General features: G+C 41.2%; 1 protein-coding gene and 1 non-coding gene across 2 annotated transcripts in view; both read left to right on the top strand.

Annotated features, from left to right (window-relative positions):
* The window catches only part of LOC124612254 (conserved oligomeric Golgi complex subunit 6), a 111,799-nt gene that overhangs the window by 63,437 nt on the left and 26,678 nt on the right, over nt 1–21,684 (top strand). The window lies entirely within an intron of this gene.
* Nucleotides 10,739–10,813, top strand: Trnas-cga. Its single transcript has one exon. It is a non-coding gene; the product is annotated as a tRNA-Ser (tRNA).

A 21,684-nucleotide genomic window follows, 5' to 3' on the forward strand; every position in this document is an offset into this window, starting at 1 on the left:
TACGTGCACTCGGTTTGTCTGCCGGGGGGCCTCATCCAAGATGTGGAGGCGGCCTTGCCTGCGGCTATCGAGCGTACGGGGTGCAGTTGTCAGCAAGTAGTTGCTCACGCCGGCACCAATAATGCTTGTCGCTTGGATTCTGAGGCTATCCTCAGTCCGTACGGGCGGCTGGCGCATTTGGTGAAGACCGCTGGCCTCGCATGCGGGGTGCAAGCAGAGCTCTCTATTTGCACCATTGTTTCCAGAGTGGATCGGGGTCCTTAGGTTTGCAGCCGAGTGGAGGGTCTCAACCAGAGGCCTCATCGGCTCTGTGACGGTCTTGGCTGCAGATTTCTAGACTTGCGCTATTGGTTGGGGAATTGTAGGACATCCCTATATAGGTCAAGGGTGCACTACACAAAGGAAGTGGCTACTCGGGTAGCAGAGTACTTGTGGCATGCACATGGGGGTTTTTTAGGCTAGGCAGTAGTGCGAGGTGTCCTGATGAACACTCACCAGTTGACGTGCAGGCAGGGAAATCAGGACGCTCTCAGTGTAAAGACACTTAAGCTATCCAGATATTAGCAGTAAATTTTCAGAGTGTTCAGAGTGTTCCTGAATTTACTGCCCTCCAGGAAGTGTGTGGCGCGCAAATAATTGTAGGGGCCGAGACCTGGCTGAACCCTGAGATGGGAAGTTCTGAAATATTTAGTGAGGGTTGGAACATGTATCGGAAAGACAGATTAGACACCATAGGAGGTGGTGTCTTCATTGCAGTTGACAAAAATATTGTCTGTACTGAGGTCGAAGTAGAGTGTGATTGTGAAGTTATCTGGACACGTTTAACAGGGCTAGGAGAAATAAAATTAATTGTTGGGTGTTATTACCGGCCACCAGGTTCCACCGTGACAGTTCTAGAATCATTCAAAGGGAGTCTACACTCTGTATCACAGAAGTACCTGGATCATGCTATATTAGTCGGAAGTGACTTCAACCTACCTAGTATAGACTGGGATGTCTATGGATTCATTACAGGTGGTACAGACAAGCCGTTGTGTGAATTACTTTTGAACACATTATCCGAAAACTGTCTTGAGCAGCTAAATCGACAGCCAATGCGTAATGGAAATATTTTAGATCTGGTAGCCACGAACAGACCAGACCTCATCGACGGTGCCAGTGTTGAGACAGGGATTAGTGATCATGATGTTGTCATTACGACTATGGTTACAAAAATTAAAAAGTCGGTCAAGAAGGCTAGGAGAGTATTCTTACTAGAAAGAGCGGATAAGCAGTTGTTACCATCCCATTTAGTAAATGAATCGACTTCATTTACTTCCGGTACGATGGTCGTGGAAGAATTATGGGCAAATTTTAAACACATTGTAAATCACGCATTGGACAAGTACGTGCCGAAAAAGTGGGTTACGGACAGAAAAGACCCACCGTGGTTTAACAGCGCAATTCAGAGAATACTCAGAAAGCAAAGACAGTTGCACTCACGGTACAAGAAAGATCGGGAGAATGAGGACAGGCAAAAGTTAGTAGAGATTCATGCTGCTGTAAAAAGAGCGATGCGCGAAGCATACAACCACTACCACCATAATACCTTAGCAAAAGATCTTGCTGAAAACCCAAGGAAATTCTGGTCTTATGTAAAATCGGTAAGCGGGTCGAAGGCTTCCATCCAGTCACTCACTGATCAGTCTGGCCTGGTAGCAGGAGACAGCAAAACGAAAGCTGAAATTTTAAATTTAGCATTTGAGAAATCTTTCATGCAGGAGGATCGTACAAACATACCGCCATTTGAGTCTCGTACAGATTCCCGTATGGAGGACATAGTGATAGACATCCCTGGGGTTGTGAAGTAGCTGAATGGGTTGAAAATAAATAAATCGCCAGGTCCTGATGGGATTCCAAATCTGTTTTACAGAGAGCACTCTACTGCATTGGCTCCTTACTTAGCTTGCATTTGTCGCGAATCTCTTGCCCAACATAAAGTCCCGAGCAACTGGAAAAAAACGCAGGTGATGCCTGTATATAAGAAGGGGAGAAGGACGTATCCTCAAAATTACAGACCAATATCCTTAACATCGGTTTGTTGCAGGAACATATTCTCAGTTCGAATATAATGAATTTCCTTGAGACAGAGAAGTTGCTGTCCATGCATCAGCACGGCTTTAGAAAGCATCGCTCCTGCGAAACGCAACTCTCTCTTTTTTCACATGATATATTGCGAACCGTGGATGAAGGGTATCAGACGGACGCCGTATTCCTTGACTTCTGGAAAGCGTTTGACTCGGTGCCCCACTGCAGACTCCTAACGAGCATAAGGGATTGGTTCCCAAATATGTGAGTGGCTCGAAGACTTCTTAAGTAATAGAACCCAGTACATTGTCCTCGATGGTGAGTGTTGATCGGAGGTGAGGGTATCATCTGGAGTGCCCCAGGGAAGTGTGGTAGGTCCGCTGTTGTTTTCTATCTACATAAATGATCTTTTGGATAGGGTGGATAGCAATGTGCGGCTGTTTGCTGATGATGCTGTGGTGTACGGGAAGGTGTCGTCGTTGAGTGACTGTAGGAGGATACAAGATGACTTGGACAGGATTTGTGATTGGTGTAAAGAATGGCAGCCAACTCTAAATATAGATAAATGTAAATTAATGCAGATGAATAGGAAAAAGAATCCTGTAATGTTTGAATACTCCATTAGTATTGTAACGCTTGACACAGTCACATCGATTAAACATTTGGGCGTAACATTGCAGAGCGATATGATGTGGGACAAGCATGTAATGGCAGTTGTGGGGAAGGCGGATAGTCACATTCGGTTCATTGGTAGAATTTTGGGAAGAAGTGGTTCATCTGTAAAGGAGACCACTTATAAAACCCTAATATGACCTATTCTTGAGTACTGCTAGAGCGTTTGGGATCCCTATCAGGTCGGATTGAGGGAGGACATAGAAGCAATTCAGAGGTGGACTGCTAGATTTGTTACTGGTAGGTTTGATCATCACGCGAGTGTTATGGAAATGCTTCAGAAACTCTGGTGGGAGTCTCTGGAGGAAAGGAGGCATTCTTTTCGTGAATCGCTACTGAGGAAATTTAGAGAACCAGCATTTGAGGCTGACTGCAGTACAATTTTACTGCCGCCAACTTATATTTTGCGGAAAGATCACAAAGATAAGAGAGATTAGGGCTCGTACAGAGGCATATAGGCAGTCATTTTTCCCTCGTTCTGTTTGGGAGTGGAACAGGGAGAGAAGATGCTAGTTGTGGTACGAGGTACCCTCCGCCACGCACCGTATGGTGGATTGTGGAGTATTTATGTAGATGTAGAAGAAGGGATCGGTTGGTAGGACATGTTCTGAGGCATCAAGGGATCACCAATTTAGTATTGGAGGGCAGCGTGGAGGGTAAAAATCGTAGAGGGAGACGAAGAGATGAATACACTAAGCAGATTCAGAAGAATGTAGGTTGTAGTAGGTTTATTTTATTTAGCGTATGGCTATACATGCAACATTAATACATCAAGTGTTAGACATTAAAATCTTATAACAATCATAAATATAATTTATGTTTATATTGGTCAGTTAAAAGGTTATATCGAGGTTTGAGATCCATTCTAGCGCTGATGGGGATGCCTCCAGGAAGTCGGACCAGTTCCCTGCATATGCTCGCAAGGAGCATTCACCATGGATGTGTTGGATCGTCTGTCTAGGGGCACCGCAGTCGCATTCTGGTGACATCACTCTTCCCCATTTGTGTAGTGAATCCGCACACCTGCCATGTCCAGTACGTATTCGATTTAATGCGGACCATGTTTTCCGTGTTAGTTCCATTCCAGAGATGTTGCAGTTATAGCTCTCAAACCAGGTCCGTAGTTGGTCATTTGTCTGTTGGTTCCAATCTAGTCTCCATTGTTTCATGTGGTCATAGTTATTATTTTGAAGCTGCTCAGCTGTGCGTATGGGTGGCTTTCTTGATTTCAATCGAGTGTGTTGCAGTTGTGAGAATTCTTCTTTAATTGGTAGTTCTGGTTTTGTCTCGATCTTCCTGAATTCGTGCAGTAGGGCCGCTTTTCTACGCAGGTCCGGGGGCAGGATATTACATAGCATCGGTAACCAGTATGTGGGCGTTGATTTAACAGTTCCAGAAATCAACCTCATTGTGTTATTTAATTGTCTGTCAATAAGTTTGGTGTGACAGCTATTAATCCAGACTGGAGCGCAGTACTCAGCCATAGAGAACACCAAGGTGATAGATGAGGTGCGTAATGTTTTTGCGTTAGCTCCCCAAGTAGTACCGCTAAGTTTTTGGATGATGTTATTCCGTGTTCCAAGTTTTGCAGTGGAGTTCTACAGATGTTTTCGGTAAGAAAGAGTGCGATCCAATGTTATACCTAAGTACTTTGGAAACTTATTATGTTTGAGGTTGGTGTTTCCGAGTTTTATGTTAATAATTTCATTTGCCATTTTGTTTTTAAGATGGAATGTAGATACTTCAGTTTTGTTAGGGTTTGGCTTGAGTCTCCATTTCTTGAAATAATTGTATAGTATTTCAACGTCATTATTAAGGACTTCCTCTGTATTGAAGAGATACTTGTCTCTGGTAGCCAATGCTATGTCATCCGCATAGCAAAATTTTCTTGACTTTGTGTTTGGGAGATCTGCTATATAGAGGTTAAACAGAAGAGGGGCCAATACGGAGGCTTGCGGAAGCCCGTTGTTAATAAGTTTTGTTTTGTTTGTCTTTCCGTTTAGGGTGACCTGGAAGGTTCTGTTACTCAGCATATTATGTATTAAGGATGTTAGAATCTGGCAAGGAATCACTCTTAAGAATTTGTAAATTATTCCATCTCTCCAAACAGTATCATATGCAGATGTTAAGTCTAGAAATACAGCACTTGTTTTCAATTTCTGTTGAAAGCCAGCCTCTGTGTAGGATGTTAATGCCAGAACTTGGTCACAGCAACTACGGCCAGGTCTGAAGCCTGCCTGTTCTATAGGTAAGTTCTCCATAATAATGCCGCTAATTCAATTATGGACAAGTCGTTCGAGAAGTTTGTATGTACAGCTAAGAAGTGCTATTGGTCTGTAGCTTAGCGCTTGGTCTGCTGGTTTCCCTGGTTTCAGCAAAGCTATTATTCTTGCCTTTTTTAATTCTCTAGGGAGATAGTTTGTAGTCAAAATGTTCGAAAAGAAATTTGCCAGCCATTTGACTACGTTCTTTCCAGCGTAGGTTAGAAATTCTGGATGTATGTTGTCAAAACCTGGGGCTTTGCCTGGTTTCATATCCTTGAGGGCAGTAATGACATCTTCCTCAGTGAATGGTCTGGAAAGCTCTGATATATATGGAGTATTCTTTTTTAGTGTTCTGAGTTCGCGCTTAATCATCCTGGTATGTGGTTTGTCTCTCGGAGCTCTTGACATTTTGACAATGTTATTTGTAATTTTCTCTGGTGTTATGGTTGGATTTTTCTGGGCTGGTCTTGTCGTACCTCTGAGTTTACGTAACAAACTCCATGCCTTCCTACTTGATTGAGTGAAATTCATTCTTTCAGTTGCTTCAGTCCATCGTTGTCTTCTTGCGGAATCTAGATTGTGGAGGAGGTCATCAGCTATTTCGTGGTCACCACTACTAGTAAAATCCTCATATAGCTGATGGCTTTTTGCATCCCATCCTGGGATGTATTCTTTTCGAAACCCCCTAGGGATGTGTTTTTTAGCTGTGGTAGTTATAGCTTTCCTGAAACGATCGTAGCATTTAGGTAGTGACGGTATAAACCGGATGCATTTATCAAGGTCCACTGAATACTTCTCCCAGTCAGCTTTTTGGAAATTCCATCTAGGTCGAGGGAAGGACCGTATCAGGGGTATAGTGACACCCATGTCTAAAATAACAGGCCTATGCTGGCTGTGTCGGAAATCTGTGGCAACCCTTCTATGTATTGGCATTGGTTTTCCCTCGTTATCGGTAGTGACAAAGCAGAGGTCCGGATTGTAGTCCCTGCGCCAGGCGGCCGAGTGGAATGTGCCCCTCTCCTTGGCATCGAATATAAGATGTAGATTGTTCTCGTCGGCCCATTCCACCAGCGCTTCTCCATGTTCATTATTTTTGGTGTATCGCCACATTTCATGATGGCTATTAAAATCACCGGCATATATCGTTGGGTGTTCATGTACGGGTAGTACAATACTTGGCCAGATTTGGTTTGGTGGTTTGTAGACATTTATAAGTCTTATGTTGTCTACTTTTATATCAACAACATGGATGTTGTTTTCTGTGCTTGTGGACAGCAGGTGTGCATGTTCAATATCGGATCGGGCATATGTGGCGGTGCCATAGGCGTGATGATATGTTGCGCCTATTTGTTGGAAGCCTTGAATACGTCCTCTTCTTTGTAAGTCTTCCTGCGAGTCGATATGTGTTTCCTGAAGGAGTACCACATCGATGCTATTGTCCAATAGAAACTTTGAAAGATATTCAGATTTGGATCAACTAATTCCCTCAATATTTAGCTGGCAGATCCGGACTGATGGTCCCAATCTTCTAGTCAGATGGTTCCCAAAGGAATCGTTCGTTTGGTCACTTCGTTTGCAGTAGGTACTGGGAGATGATGAAGCTTGCACAGGATAGAGTAGCATGGAGAGCTGCATCAAATTAGTCTCAGGACTGAAGACCACAACAACAACAACAACAACAACAACATTTAATTGCTGTAACTCTTGAATATGAGCCTCTTAATTTTTGGTTATCTGAATTCCTTCCCTCATTGGCTGATATTATCACTTCATCTCTACACTCAATTGTAGCAGAAGCTGTATTATTGCTATCCTCAAAACCAAATCTTGTGCCTACATAATGGGATAGATTCATTTGCAAACACATTATTAATGGTTGGTAGTTCATTAATGTACAGAGTGTTCACATTTGGGTCACTTACGCTAATAGTTATGCTAGCTCTGCCATTAGCGTCAGGTATTTTTGCCTCATAACTATACACACACACACACACACACACACACACACACACACAAAATAAATATAACTTAATTCATAATAACGTATTATTCACTCCAATGCAATGTTGTTCTTCTTTATTACAATGTGCCACTGAAAGTTACACTCCAGATACATACTATCAGATGAGACTTCCTAACACTTAAATTGATATTGAGTGTTAACAAATTCCTCTTTTTCAGAAATGATTCTCATGCTATTGCCAGTCCACATTGTATATCCTCTCTACTTTGGCCATCATCAGTTCTTTTGCTGCCCAACTAGCAGAATTTATGCACTATTTTTAATGTCTGATTTCCTAATCTAATTTCCTCTGCACTGTCTGATTAAATTAAACCACATTCCATTGCCTTTTTTTATGTTCATCTTGTAATCTCTCTTCAAGACTATCCATCTTGTTAAACTGCTGTTGTAGTACTCTGGTGTCTCTGACATGTCATCGACAAACCTCGAAGTTTTTATTCCTTCCCTTTCCATATTTCTCCTTGGTTTCCTCCACAGTTTGTCCTTAGGCTCTTATAACTGCAGTCTGGTTTATGTGCAAGTTGTAAATAACCTTCACTCCCTGTATTTTATCCTTGCTACCTTCAAAATATCAAATAGTGTACTCCCGTCAACATTGTCAAAAGCTTTCTCTAAATCTGCTAATGCTATAAATGTAGGATTGCCTTTCTTCCACATATGTTCTAGCATAAGTTGTAGATCAGTATTGCCTCACGTGTTCCCATATTCCTCTGGAACTCAAACTGATCTTCCCCAAGAATGCCTTCTAAGAGTTTTGCCATTCTTCTGTGAATGATTCATGTCAGTATTTTGCAACCATCACATATTAAGCCAATGGTTCAGTAGTATTCCTATCTGTCCACATCTCCTTCATTTCTCTGTCTTATCATTATAAACTCAGTCTGAAATCGTCTAACATTTCCAGTCCCTTCCTCATATACAACTTTCTTTCACAGTTCTTGAACCAAGTGTGACAATTGATTTATGCTCTGTGCAAAATTTTACTGGGTGGCTTCCTATTTCATTCCTTTTCCCTAGTACACATTCTACTGTTTCCCTTCTCTCCAATGTTTTTACTACTGAATTTGTCACCCATGACAAATAAATTTTCATCACCTGTAACCATCTGAATAATTTCCACTATCTCATCATGTATTCTTTCACTCTCTTCACAGTCTGCAGGGTTAGTTGGTATATAGATTCTTGTACTACTGTGGATTGTATTGGCTTCATGTCTGTCTTGGCTATGTAGTGCATTCACTGTGCTGTTCATAGAAGCTAACCTGCATTCAAAATTTCTTATTCATTATTACTTCTGCATTGCCCTTAGTTGATTTTGTGTTGATAACCCTATACAGACCAGACCAGACCAGACCAGACCAGACCAGACCAGAAGTCCTGTTCTTCCTGCCAACACACTTCACAATTCCCACTATATATAACTTCAACTTATCCATTTCCCATTTTTAATTCTGTAACCTTCATACCTAATTAAGCATTCTAACACTCCACATTCCAACCTGTAGAGAGGCAGTTGTGTTTTTCCTGTTGATGACGTCTTTTTGAGTATTCCCCAACCTGAGATTTGAAGGAAGGAAGATTGAGGCTTAATGGCCCTTCGACAACTAGGTCATTAGAGACATAGCACAGGGTCGGATTGGTTCAAGGAAAGGTATGGAAATCAACTGTGCCCATTCAAAGGAACCTTCCTGATGTTTTCCTGGAGTGATTTGGGAAAATCACAGAAAACCTAAATCAGGTTGGTAGAACACGGTTTTGAACCATCATCCTCCAAAATGAGAGTCCAGTGTGTGAGCTACTGCACCACCTCACTCGGTTCCAGAGTTTTGAATGAGAGGACTATTTTACCTCCAGAATATTGTACCTAAGAACATGCCATCATCATAAAGCCATATAGTCACTGGGAAAAAAATAAACAGCTGTGATTTTTCCCCTTGCTTTCAGCTATTTGCATTACCAGCATTGAGGATTAATATCAGACTTGCAGTTCAGAAAAACCAATCTAAAAATAAGCATCAGAACATACAACAAATTGTGATCACAAATTTGTTGTAGCATAGGATGGTCTTGTAAAATTTGCCCATTCAGGTATGTATAAGATAAAGTGTAATAACTGTGAGAAAATTTACATAGGACAGACTGGGGAAAAAATTCAAAAGAAGATTTAAAGAACATCTGAATCTCACTGGCACAATATCTTGATTTAATTCACATTTAAAAGAACAAAATCACATGGCTAGTGATATGACACAATGCTTGACAGCCCTACACATTGCTGAAAAATGTGGCTTACTAAATATTTTGGAGGAAATAGAACTTCTCACATCTTTGATGAAACATCCTGAGATTACTTGGAAGGGAAGAATCGTTATAAAAAAAGATTGTAAGAATTTCACCAGTATTCTTTAGTATACAACACATTTCTTTTTCTGTTAAAATATATAATTCAAATTATAAGTAACATCGTATGTAGTCTATGGTATACAAAAGATTATCTTTGCCACTGACAAATATATAATCTCATAAAAATTTCTTATTGTTGATTGCATATGTATGCATGTATAAATCATATAATCACATTATTATAGATTTTTACAAAACATCATTCTTGGCATATGCTAAAAGGTGGTACAAAGGAGGCAAATCATATTACGTTAATGTAAAATAAGCACATACTTATTAAACACTATATACTGGGAGTATTATAAGAAATATTTGTCTTCTGTAATACTTACATTGCCAGTGGCGGAAGAATATCTAAAACTAGTCTGATAAAATAAACTGTCACCACAAAAAGCAGCTTATTTCAAATAAATAAATAAATATTAATAATTAATACGCAATATTTGTAATGTTGCAAAGCCAGATCAGTAATTCAGACTGCTGCCCCTCATTGGGAACCACATATTAGTCTGACCTCTCCACAGATACCACTCTGCTGTTTTTGTAGTTGTAGCAGTGGTATGGGTATCTGTATTGCCACCTCACCTCACACCTGCCATCTAGGGCCATGGTCTCTCTCTGTGTGAGGGGGGGATACAGTCACTGATACTTCTTTGTGGCAATCCAGCTGCTCCTCTGAAGACTGATGCAAGGTGTATGTCCTTGCTACAGGTTTGCCATGTACAATGTCTCTGTTGTGTTACAGTGGTGGTCCTTCTGCTGTCCCATGGCAGGTCAGTGAGTTTTCTGTGATGACTTGGATATTGAAGGTTTAGCTACAAGAACTTTTTAACATTTGGAGTCTGCAACTTTTTCTTAGTTGATTTATCATCCTGGGCCATATAAAGATTCAAAACAAATCCCAAGAACATCATGAGATACTATAAAGATTTTTCACACTGAAATTCTAGATTGTGTGTCAGTTCTCATTATGGAAGCATAACTTCATTTTGCAATATGGTTTTCGCACGATCTGTTCAGAGAAATAATCATATCAACAGCAGAGAAATAATCGAACCATTAGTTCTGTATGGTAAGACAAATGTCCTCCATGAATGTACAGTACTGCAACCTGCAATGAAGTACTATAAATGTGGGCAGCTTTTTACACTGCTTCTGTATGTCTTGTTGTTGGCTGTTACTGATACGCCTCCAGTAGCTAGAATTTGTTTAACTGCTATTGCATACCTGCCAGTGATAACCAGCTAGATTGCATGTTAAATAATAAAGAAACACAAAAAAAAAGCTGTGAGTACCGGGCGTGAGTCGTGCTTCGGTAGCTCAGTTGGTAGAGCACTTGCCCGCGAAAGGCAAAGGTCCCGAGTTCGAGTCTCGGTCGGGAACATAGTTTTAATCTACCAGGAAGTTTCATATCAGCGCACACTCCGCTGCAGAGTGAAAATCTCATTCGGGAAACATCCCCCAGGCTGTGGCTAAGCCATGTCTCCGCAATATCCTTTCTTTCAGGAGTGCTAGTTCTGCAAGGTTCGCAGGAGAGCTTCTGTAAAGTTTGGAAGGTAGGAGACAAGGTACTGGCAGAAGTAAAGCTGTGAGTACCGGGCGTGAGTCGTGCTTCGGTAGCTCAGTTGGTAGAGCACTTGCCCGCGAAAGGCAAAGGTCCCAAGTTCGAGTCTCGGTCGGGCACACAGTTTTAATCTGCCAGGAAGTTTCATATCAGTGCACACTCCGCTGCAGAGTGAAAATCTCATTCAAGAAACACAAAAATTGATAGCACAGCCAAAGAAGAGCAGCAGGTTACATCTCGAAGCATGACTGAAGCGGGTTACCTTAGTTGTAATCCTGCTGAGGCTTATGAATCGACCTCCAGTAAAGATCATTTGATTCAGCATGTGGCAAGTTCGATCTTGGAGAGGTGGTAACCAATCTGCCAATGTCAAAGGTGATGTCAGTGAGCCACTCCAATTGATCCTGGGGCACTCTCACCAACTGCAAGAGACTGAAAATTAAGGAAGGTCGTACTTTGCTATCTTCAACATTAAATCTGTCCACAAAGATAGAAACTTAAAATACTTTACAGATACCATTGCCAAAATCATTATCATAGTCCTAAAAGCCATCAGATACATGGTTGAAGCAGCATTTGAATCAGAAGGATATCGGATTCTGAAAGGAGAGACAGACAAGAGTAATGAAGAATGTACCTAACCTCGGCACAGGTTTTAATCAAAAACAGTATCCTGGGAACCATCACTGATTTTTATCTCAAACAACAGTAGCCTCTTCACACTTACATTTAGGACATCAGTGTAGTCAATTCACATGCCCCTACAAATGAGACTAACAGAACAGGTCCAGAGGAAGTAGAAGAATTTTGGGAAGACCTGGAGCAGACATTATCCAAGATCCCTACCAAATATGCTATCATACTTCTTGGAGACTACAATGCTCAACTGAGGAAAGAAAAAAAATCAAGATCATCCAGAAGTACCCAGCCTACAACGGGAATCAGAATGCCGAATGACTTGTAGAAATTTGTAAGAGTGTTGATCTGATAATGAAACTGCCAGCATTTCAAATCTTCCAGAAAAACAAAACTTGTGGGTATCTCTGAAAACTCTACTAGAAGGCTTCCAGAGTGATCATGTATCGATATCGAGATATGCAGAGAAGGAAATTCAAAATGTCAGGGTCCTTAAACTAAAAGACATGACCCATATCATAACATTTGATACAGAGAAACTTAGAATTAGCACAGATTTTAAGATGAGCCAGAATCAGAAGAACTATCATGGATGAGATGCAGTTAAAAGATGGTCTGATTGACAGTGTTCAAACTGGAGAAAAGGAGACAAACATGGTGGTCTTCGAAAGAGATACGGCAGTCAGTGTTCAAAAGTGTGATTTGATTGGTGTTCTCAGAAACACAAGAGAATGTAAAGAGCTTCCAAAAACTAAGGAAAAGTACTACCAAAATTATCAGGCATCTCAAAATAAAATATGACTAGGAACACGTAACTGAAACTGAAGAAAACTTCCGTAAAAACTTACTTTAGGATTTTATAGAAAATTCAAGATTAACTTATATCTAAAAAGAAAGATGATGAAACTTACCAAACAAAAGCGCTGGCAGGTCGATAGACACACAAACAAACACAAACATACACACAAAATTCTAGCTTTCGCAACCAATGGTTGCCTCGTCAGGAAAGAGGGAAGGAGAAGGAAAGACAAAAGGATATGGGTTTTAAGGGAGAGGGTAAGGAGTCATTCCAATCCCGGGAGCGGAAAGACTTACCTTAGGGGGAAAAAAGGACAGGTATACACTCGCACACACACACATATCCATCCACACATACACAGACACAAGCAGACATTTGTAAAGGCAAAGAGTTTGGGCATTTTTTGGGCAGAGATGTCAGTCGGGGCGGATGTACAGAGGCAAAGATGAAGTTGAAAGACAGGTGAGGTATGAGCGGCGGCAAATTGAAATTAGAAATTAGCGGAGATTGAGGCCTGGCGGATAGCGAGAAGAAAGGATATGCTGAAGGGCAAGTTCCCATCTCCGGAGTTCTGACAGGTTGGTGTTAGTGGGAAGTATCCAGATAACCCGGACGGTGTAACACTGTGCCAAGATGTGCTGGCCGTGCACCAAGGCATGTTTAGCCACAGGGTGATCCTCATTACCAACAAACACTGTCTGCCTGTGTCCATTCATGCGAATGGACAGTTTGTTGCTGGTCATTCCCACATAGAACGCTTCACAGTGTAGGCAGGTCAGTTGGTAAATCACGTGGGTGCTTTCACACGTGGCTCTGCCTTTGATCGTGTACACCTTCCGGGTTACAGGACTGGAATAGGTGGTGGTGGGAGGGTGCATGGGACAGGTTTTACACCGGGGGCGGTTACAGGGGTAGGAGCCAGAGGGTAGGGAAGGTGGTTTGGGGATTTCATAGGGATGAACTAAGAGGTTGCGAAGGTTAGGTGGACGGCGGAAAGACACTCTTGGTGGAGTGGGGAGGATTTCATGAAGGATGGATCTCATTTCAGGGCAGGATTTGAGGAAGTCGTATCCCTGCTGGAGAGCCACATTCAGAATCTGATCCAGTCCCGGAAAGTATCCTGTCACAAGTGGGGCACTTTTGGGGTTCTTCTGTGGAAGGTTCCGGGTTTGAGGAGATGAGGATGTGGCTCTGGTTATTTGCTTCTGTACCAGGTCGGGAGGGTAGTTACGGGATGCAAAAGCTGTTTTCAGGTTGTTGGTGTAATGGTTCAAGGATTCCGGACTGGAGCAGATTCGTTTGCCACGAAGACCTAGGCTGTAGGGAAGGGACCGTTTGATGTGGAATGGGTGGCAGCTGTCATAATGGAGGTACTGTTGCTTGTTGGTGGGTTTAATGTGGACGGACGTGTGAAGCTGGCCATTGGACAGGTGGAGGTCAACGTCAAGGAAAGTGGCATGGGATTTGGAGTAGGACCAGGTGAATCTGATGGAACCAAAGGAGTTGAGGTTGGAGAGGAAATTCTGGAGTTCTTCTTCACTGTGAGTCCAGATCACGAAAATGTCATCAATAAATCTGTACCAAACTTCGGGTTGGCAGGCCTGGGTAACCAGGAAGGCTTCCTCTAAGCGACCCATGAATAGGTTGGCATACGAGGGGGCCATCCTGGTACCCATGGCTGTTCCCTTTAATTGTTGGTATGTCTGGCCTTCAAAAGTGAAGAAGTTGTGGGTCAGGATGAAGCTGGCTAAGGTAATGAGGAAAGAGGTTTTAGGTAGGGCGGCAGGTGATCGGCGTGAAAGGAAGTGCTCCATCGCAGCGAGGCCCTGGACATGCGGAATATTTGTGTATAAGGAAGTGGCATCAATGGTTACAAGGATGGTTTCCGGGGGTAACAGACTGGGTAGGGATTCCAGGCGTTTGAGAAAGTGGTTGGTGTCTTTGATGAAGGATGGGAGACTGCATGTAATGGGTTGAAGGTGTTGATCTATGTAGGCAGAGATGCGTTCGGTGGGGGCTTGGTAACCAGCTACAATGGGACGGCCGGGATGATTGGGTTTGTGAATTTTGGGAAGAAGGTAGAAGGTAGGGGTGCGGGGTGTTGGTGGGGTCAGGAGGTTGATGGAGTCGGGTGAAAGGTTTTGTAGGGGGCCTAAGGTTCTGAGGATTCCTTGAAGCTCCGCCTGGACATCAGGAATGGGATTGCCTTGGCAAACTTTGTAAGTAGTGTTGTCTGAAAGCTGACGCAGTCCCTCAGCCACATACTCCCGACGATCAAGTACCACAGTTGTGGAACCCTTGTCCGCCGGAAGAATGACGATGGATCGGTCAGCCTTCAGATCACGGATAGCCTGGGCTTCAGCAGTGGTGATGTTGGGAGTAGGATTAAGGTTTTTTAAAAAGGATTGAGAGGCAAGGCTGGAAGTCAGAAGTTCCTGGAAGGTTAGGAGAGGGTGATTTTGAGGAAGAGGAGGTGGGTCCCGCTGTGACGGAGGACGGAACTGTTCCAGGCATGGTTCAATTTGGATAGTGTCTTGGGGAGTTGGATCCTTAGGAGTAGGATTAGGATCATTTTTCTTCGTGGCAAAGTGATATTTCCAGCAGAGAGTACGGGTGTAGGACAGTAAATCTTTGACGAGGGCTGTTTGGTTAAATCTGGGAGTGGGGCTGAAGGTGAGGCCTTTGGATAGGACAGAGGTTTCGGATTGGGAGAGAGGTTTGGAGGAAAGGTTAACTACTGAATTGGGGTGTTGTGGTTCCAGATTTCACAGTGTAGGCAGGTCAGTTGGTAAATCACGTGGGTGCTTTCACACGTGGCTCTGCCTTTGATCGTGTACACCTTCCGGGTTACAGGACTGGAATAGGTGGTGGTGGGAGGGTGCATGGTGCCGCCGCTCATACCTCACCTGTCTTTCAACTTCATCTTTGCCTCTGTACATCCGCCCCGACTGACATCTCTGCCCAAAAAATGCCCAAACTCTTTGCCTTTACAAATGTCTGCTTGTGTCTGTGTATGTGTGGATGGATATGTGTGTGTGTGCGAGTGTATACCTGTCCTTTTTTCCCCCTAAGGTAAGTCTTTCCGCTCCCGGGATTGGAATGACTCCTTACCCTCTCCCTTAAAACCCATATCCTTTTGTCTTTCCTTCTCCTTCCCTCTTTCCTGACGAGGCAACCATTGGTTGCGAAAGCTAGAATTTTGTGTGTATGTTTGTGTTTGTTTGTGTGTCTATCGACCTGCCAGCGCTTTTGTTTGGTAAGTTTCATCATCTTTCTTTTTAGATATATTTTTCCCACGTGGAATGTTTCCCTCTATTATATTCAAGATTAACTTAAGTAGATATAATCCCCCAAACCTTAGCTTTGAGAACAAAGAAGGAAATTTAGTGTATAGTGACATGGAAAACAGTCAGATCTTTGCCAAGCACTTTGAAGAGCTCATAAACTACGAAGCACCATATGAGACATTCAGCTACAACCAGAAGAACCGTATCCCAACTCATAATCCCCAACTGTAGACAAGGTTAGGAGCATCATATATATCTGAAAAGACAGTAAAGCTATTTGAGCAGGTGGGATTTTTTTAGGACTCTTGAAGTATGCTAATAAGAAAATGCTTATTGAGCTGAAACACATTAAATGTAAAATTTGAGAATAAAAGCATCTTCCAGAAGGGCTGACTTCATCACAGATATATCCCATGCACAGTAAGAGATAAGTTGAAGCCTGCGAACTACAGGGGAAATTTGTTAATACCAGTGACCTATATGCGCAAAAGCTCTGCTGAGCAGAGTGTAAAAGCAACTAAGCCCATAAATTATTGAGTACCAAGGAGGCTTCAGAAACATCAGATCATGTGCAGAGCAAATCTTGAATCTGGAACTAGTAATAATTTATCAACTTATCGAAAACAGAGGACCAAGAATTTCATTCTGTCATTCGATGACTTACAGAAAATCTGTGATTCAGTACATAGACGAACACTGTTTCAAATTTTTGGGGAGATTAGTTCAGATAAAAATCCAATGAACTGATTAAATGGACCTTAAGCATCAAGACAACCTAGATTACATTCAGAGGAAAACTTTCAGAGCCTTCAATATCAAAACGAGTTAGACGTGGAGGTGGACTCCCTCCTTTGCCATTTAACTGTTTATTTGATAACTTTATCAGACAAGCAGTAAAGCAGGCTACAGATCTCTATCAAGAAAATACAGTATGAGAAACATCAAGGCAGCAACTAGGTAGATGACAATAGGAGCAGGGAAACTTTGAAGGTGGAGAGTTTTAAATACCTAGGAAAATGGATAGAAACTTGTCTGACAGAAAAAGAAGCAATGGGCTGATGAATAAACAAAATTGCTTTAGCGTACAAGCTAACTATGAACATCTACAAAGGTTCAGTGGAATTGGCATTAGTAGCAACATAGGCTGTAGAGTGGAAGTGGCTGTGAAGACATAATGATAGTTTAGCAGTGATTTCATTTATTTTTAACACTACTATCCAACACAATCACTAAACTATCAAGTAAAATTCTTCTAAAATAATTATTTTAAAAGAGCACAATAATGTAAGCAAAATTTCACTGGTGCAAAATTAATAATAATAATAATCATAATAATAATAATAATAATAAATTCCCAAAACAATAATACAGACGTGTTCAGTGAGATAATGTACAATTAAAACTTAAATTACACACAATAAATATGACATAATGAACCACGTACATTGCAATGTTGGCTTAAGCCAAAATATTACACTAATTTGAAGCCTTTGTTGCTTACGCATGTTATCTGACAATAAGAGTAACATAGATGTTACAAATAGAACAAGCTCTTAAATAGCTAAACCTTAATCCTGAAATGTATCAAGATACCAAACTCAAACTTAAGAACTTGATCAGTATAGACATGATTGTGCCCTAAGCCTTCTCACAAAAAAAATAACAATGAGGCTGAATAAGAAAGGTGAGGTCACTGTGCTAATGATATTGATTCTGCCTGTAGTAGATAATGAGCCAATCAGCCGTACAGCTTCAAAAATACAGGAAGCGTACAACTAATCCATTCTTCTGTGGTAAACCATGAAATCAATAACAAGTACCAAAAGTTGCTAATTGCAAACTGCAAAGCTTGAAAGCTTCCTGGAGCAATCGTGTGTACAGGGTACACAGCACTAATCACAGCCATGTCTGTGCACTTAAGGTACAGACTTTCCATGAACCAATAAAATACCGTGCAGCCGACTGTTCCTGTTTCGGTGCTACTCTCTCAAGGTCAACAACTGCCATCTGCCAGTCAGTTCTGCAGATGCACATTTCCATACTAGGCTGTGCTGCTTCCCCACAACCAACTCCCTTCCAGTCACTGTGACCTATCACTCTGTCCTCCTCTGTGTGCAGGGCTGCTACCACAAGTTGCCCGCAGCCAACCGCCACTTGTCTCCAATGTGCACGCTCCAAGACTTTGAGGTTTGGATGCTCCTCGATGTATTGCTGGACAGCAAGACAGTAACAGCTGGCCCAAGCTCCTCCCATATGGCACCACTCACTTCGCGCATTCTATGCTCGTATAAATAGCTGTGTTCTACAGATAGTGGGTCAGTTCTCTTCTGGGTATACACTGGTGTCAGTAATAAACATGCTTTCTGTTCTAAGTGTTGTACTTCTTTGATGGCCCTGCATCCTGTTTTGCACTAGAGTGTGGTTTCGACTTTATAATATAGAAGGTGAGCAAACCAAGAAGTGTGTATCCAGATTGAGAGAATCTTTCACATAATCAGGAAAAGGTGCATGTTCTTTGGACACATCATTATAATGGTCCAGTGGAGACTGGTACAGCAAATAATACAGTTTCTTGTGAACAAGAGAATGCCCAATCAAAGAGATACAAAGGGATCTGAAAGAAATGGGAATACAGATACAGGAACTGGAGATATACAGTAGGGTCATTTTCAGAAAAAAAGTTCAGGCATTTCCAGGTTTCCAAGTCAGAATTTGATCAGGGCAAAATTGTCATGTGCAGAAGAGTAAAGAAGATTGCAACGTATGAGTATGAAAGAATATTGGACAAGAATAAATAATCTGTCCTGAATTAACATGGTCTTCAGTTGGCCAAAAGGAAGAAGAAGAAGAAGAAGAAGAAGATCACATAGAAATATTATACATAAGGGTACATAAGACTGTCCTTGGCTCCAGAAAGTTGTAGGGATGGATGGGTATTAAAGGAGGAGCATGAGCAGATGATTTTATGCTAAGGGAGTTATGGCTGCCTTGCTGAAGGCAGCCGTCGCACAAGAAATGATAGAAGTTGATGGTATTGGTATTCTGCAAATTGTGGATGAAGAACAGATTTTTAAAAACAATGATGTAAACATTCATTAGGAAATGAGAGATCAATGTTATTAAAATGTAATGTAAAGGTATTGATATTGAAATGGTGGTGGGAGACACATGGAGGAAGTTAAAACAGGTAATATAATTAATGTAAACCCATGTAAGTAAGCTGTGTGTTTGTTTCAGTCAGAATTTTGAAATACTTGTGCTGTATGTGGCGGCTGATGAGCTTCTGCTCTGTAAAGTATTTTAAGATCTAATCTGGAAAAAATTACACAAGCCCATGAAAACAAAAAAATTTCAAAAAACTTTTTTTACTTTGTAGACGGATCTTTATAGATTTCTACATCTACATCTACATCCATACTCCGCAAGCCACCTGACGGTGTGTGGCGGAGGGTACCTTGAGTACCTCTATCGGTTCTCCCTTCTATTCCATTCTCGTATTGTTCGTGGAAAGAAGGATTGTTGGTATGCCTCTGTGTGGGCTCTAATCTCTCTGATTTTATCCTCATGGTCTCTTCGCGAGATATACGTAGGAGGGAGCAATATACTGCTTGACTCTTCGGTGAAGGTATGTTCTCGAAACTTTGACAAAAGCCCGTACCGAGCTACTGAGCGTCTCTCCTGCAGAGTCTTCCACTGGAGTTTATGAGCTGAATCCAAATCTTGCCTTAGTTTTTTTTGTACCACCCATAGTTTTTGAGCAATATGCTTTTTATTATACAGTATAAAAATCCTATGCTATACAGTAAACAGGGAAATTAATGAAACGCTTTGTTACAACATAAGCATGATTTGTATTTACAGTAAGCTACTTAAAACAATGATAGGTGTTAATAGAAGCTTCACTTGTCAGCTGGAATTGATTTGTATTTTCTTTCTCTTTTTTCTTCGAAGCTACTTGTGTAGCTTTTTCTACAACGAGTCGTTTTCTACGATGGGTCGCTTGCTGAACTTCTCGGTAGTTGCTTGCTGAACTTCTCGGTGAAGTGAGCAACAGTAGTCCCCCACCATGTTGGTGTTCCAGCGGCCTTGGTAGCGTTTTTCCATCACTAGTTTCGGAAGGCTCAATAAACAACCTCCAGTCTTCCTTTCGGTATTCAATACCAAACTCATTCATCAGACCAGGAATGTCCAAGCAGTTCACTAAACCACCACCTTGTTGAAAAAACATGGAAAATTGCTGCTCTCTCTTTCTATACATGTACACGCTGGTTACAACTGCCAATAAGTTCTTTTCTTTTAATCTAGAGCCAAGCAAATCAGCTTTTTCTTTTGTTAAGCTCAGATCCCTAACCAAATCGTTAAGCTCGGTCTGAGTAAACAATTTGGGCTCTAGACTTTCTGTATTACATGGAATTAGTCATCATCTGGTTCATCTAAACCAGATTGTACATCAGAAAATACTTCTGTTGGAATAGAATTTAAATCATCTGGTTGTTCAGGAACCGGCAAATCTACACCATGCCCTATTGGTCGGATGGCAGACAGAAGGTTAGGGTAGCTGATTACCTTCCTGTTTTTCGAATTAAGACCAGTATTATCAACACTGCAAAAGTAGCAATCATCGCAATCATTTCTTGGCTCCCTCCGTATAAAAAGAACAACAAAACTAAAGGCTTCTTTCTCCTTTTTGGACCATTTTCTCAGATCTACAACACTGACCAACTTTAGATCCCAAGTATGACAGATAAACCTTTTTCACAAAATCTGTAATGTTTCTTTGGTGTTTTTTAATCACAAATTCACCACAAACATAACAACTGTCAGCAGAGATTTTACAACCACAATTAGTCATTGTACTGAGCACATGTATAAGAAACTGGAAAGTGAGGTTAGGTTGACAGTAAACAAAACACCATCTGTTAACACAAAAATAGAATCGACCTTTTTATGCCAGCAAATGTTTTTCAGCAGTGCTACCAATGTCATCTACATTTATTACACTTCCTTTTTAAATTATTTTAACTGTATAAAAGCTGTTAAATTCTTTAAAAAATTGCTTAATTTAATAAATTTAACTGTAAAATATGAAGAAATGGTGGGTGATATAGTTTTTTAACTATCATATGTGGATTTCCCACCCTAAAAAACATAAGAATAAGGTAATTTCAGCAAAAACGTTTTTCCATCATTGGCCTGTGTTATTGTTAGTGAGAATTTGTATCACTGAATGAGACAGGAAGGATATCAAAAGGTGGTGTTACACTTAAGTGCTTTGTGCGTAGAGATTGTAATTTTGTGCGGTTTGTGATGGACATATCAGGAGGATTATCATGAATGGTAACTTTAGCTGTGGAAGTAACTTATCAGATTAGAAAGATTTAAGTGTCCCACGATAAAACAGTACTGGATCATAAAGTGAGCTCCAACATGAACATTTCAATTTGTATTAGATGTAGAGGTCATGTGAAATAGTGGTTTCTGGATGATGAGATTTATGTAGCTGCAGTTTTAGAAAGCACCAATAATATTATTACACTAAATCAAGTACATCACAGACAGGAAAGTAGACTGATTGTAGAACATATCCCTCAAAGAGCTATGACCAACATTAACTCATGTACATTTGGTATAATTTTTTTACTTGTGACTACAGTCGAAGTAGATATGCTACTGTTGCTGACAGCCATCATTAGCAGTGTCCAGCAGTTCTGCTATTCCATTCATTAGATTTCAGCCAAATTTTTGTTACAACTTACAGCAATAAGATAGTTGTTAAATGAAAATGCCAAAAACTAAAAAACATGAACCTCATCCAAGAAAGCCATAAATGTTGATATTTGGGAAGAGTTTGTTATTTCAGTGTGTGATCATCATATACTAGCCAGTTTCATTAGAAACTATAGTTAAAAATGTCAGAGTATGATATAGAAGTATGCCAATACTTCTGTGTACATTTGTCGCATCATTTT

The sequence above is a fragment of the Schistocerca americana genome, chromosome 4 (assembly GCF_021461395.2).
Source record: "Schistocerca americana isolate TAMUIC-IGC-003095 chromosome 4, iqSchAmer2.1, whole genome shotgun sequence".
Taxonomy (NCBI): domain Eukaryota; kingdom Metazoa; phylum Arthropoda; class Insecta; order Orthoptera; family Acrididae; genus Schistocerca; species Schistocerca americana.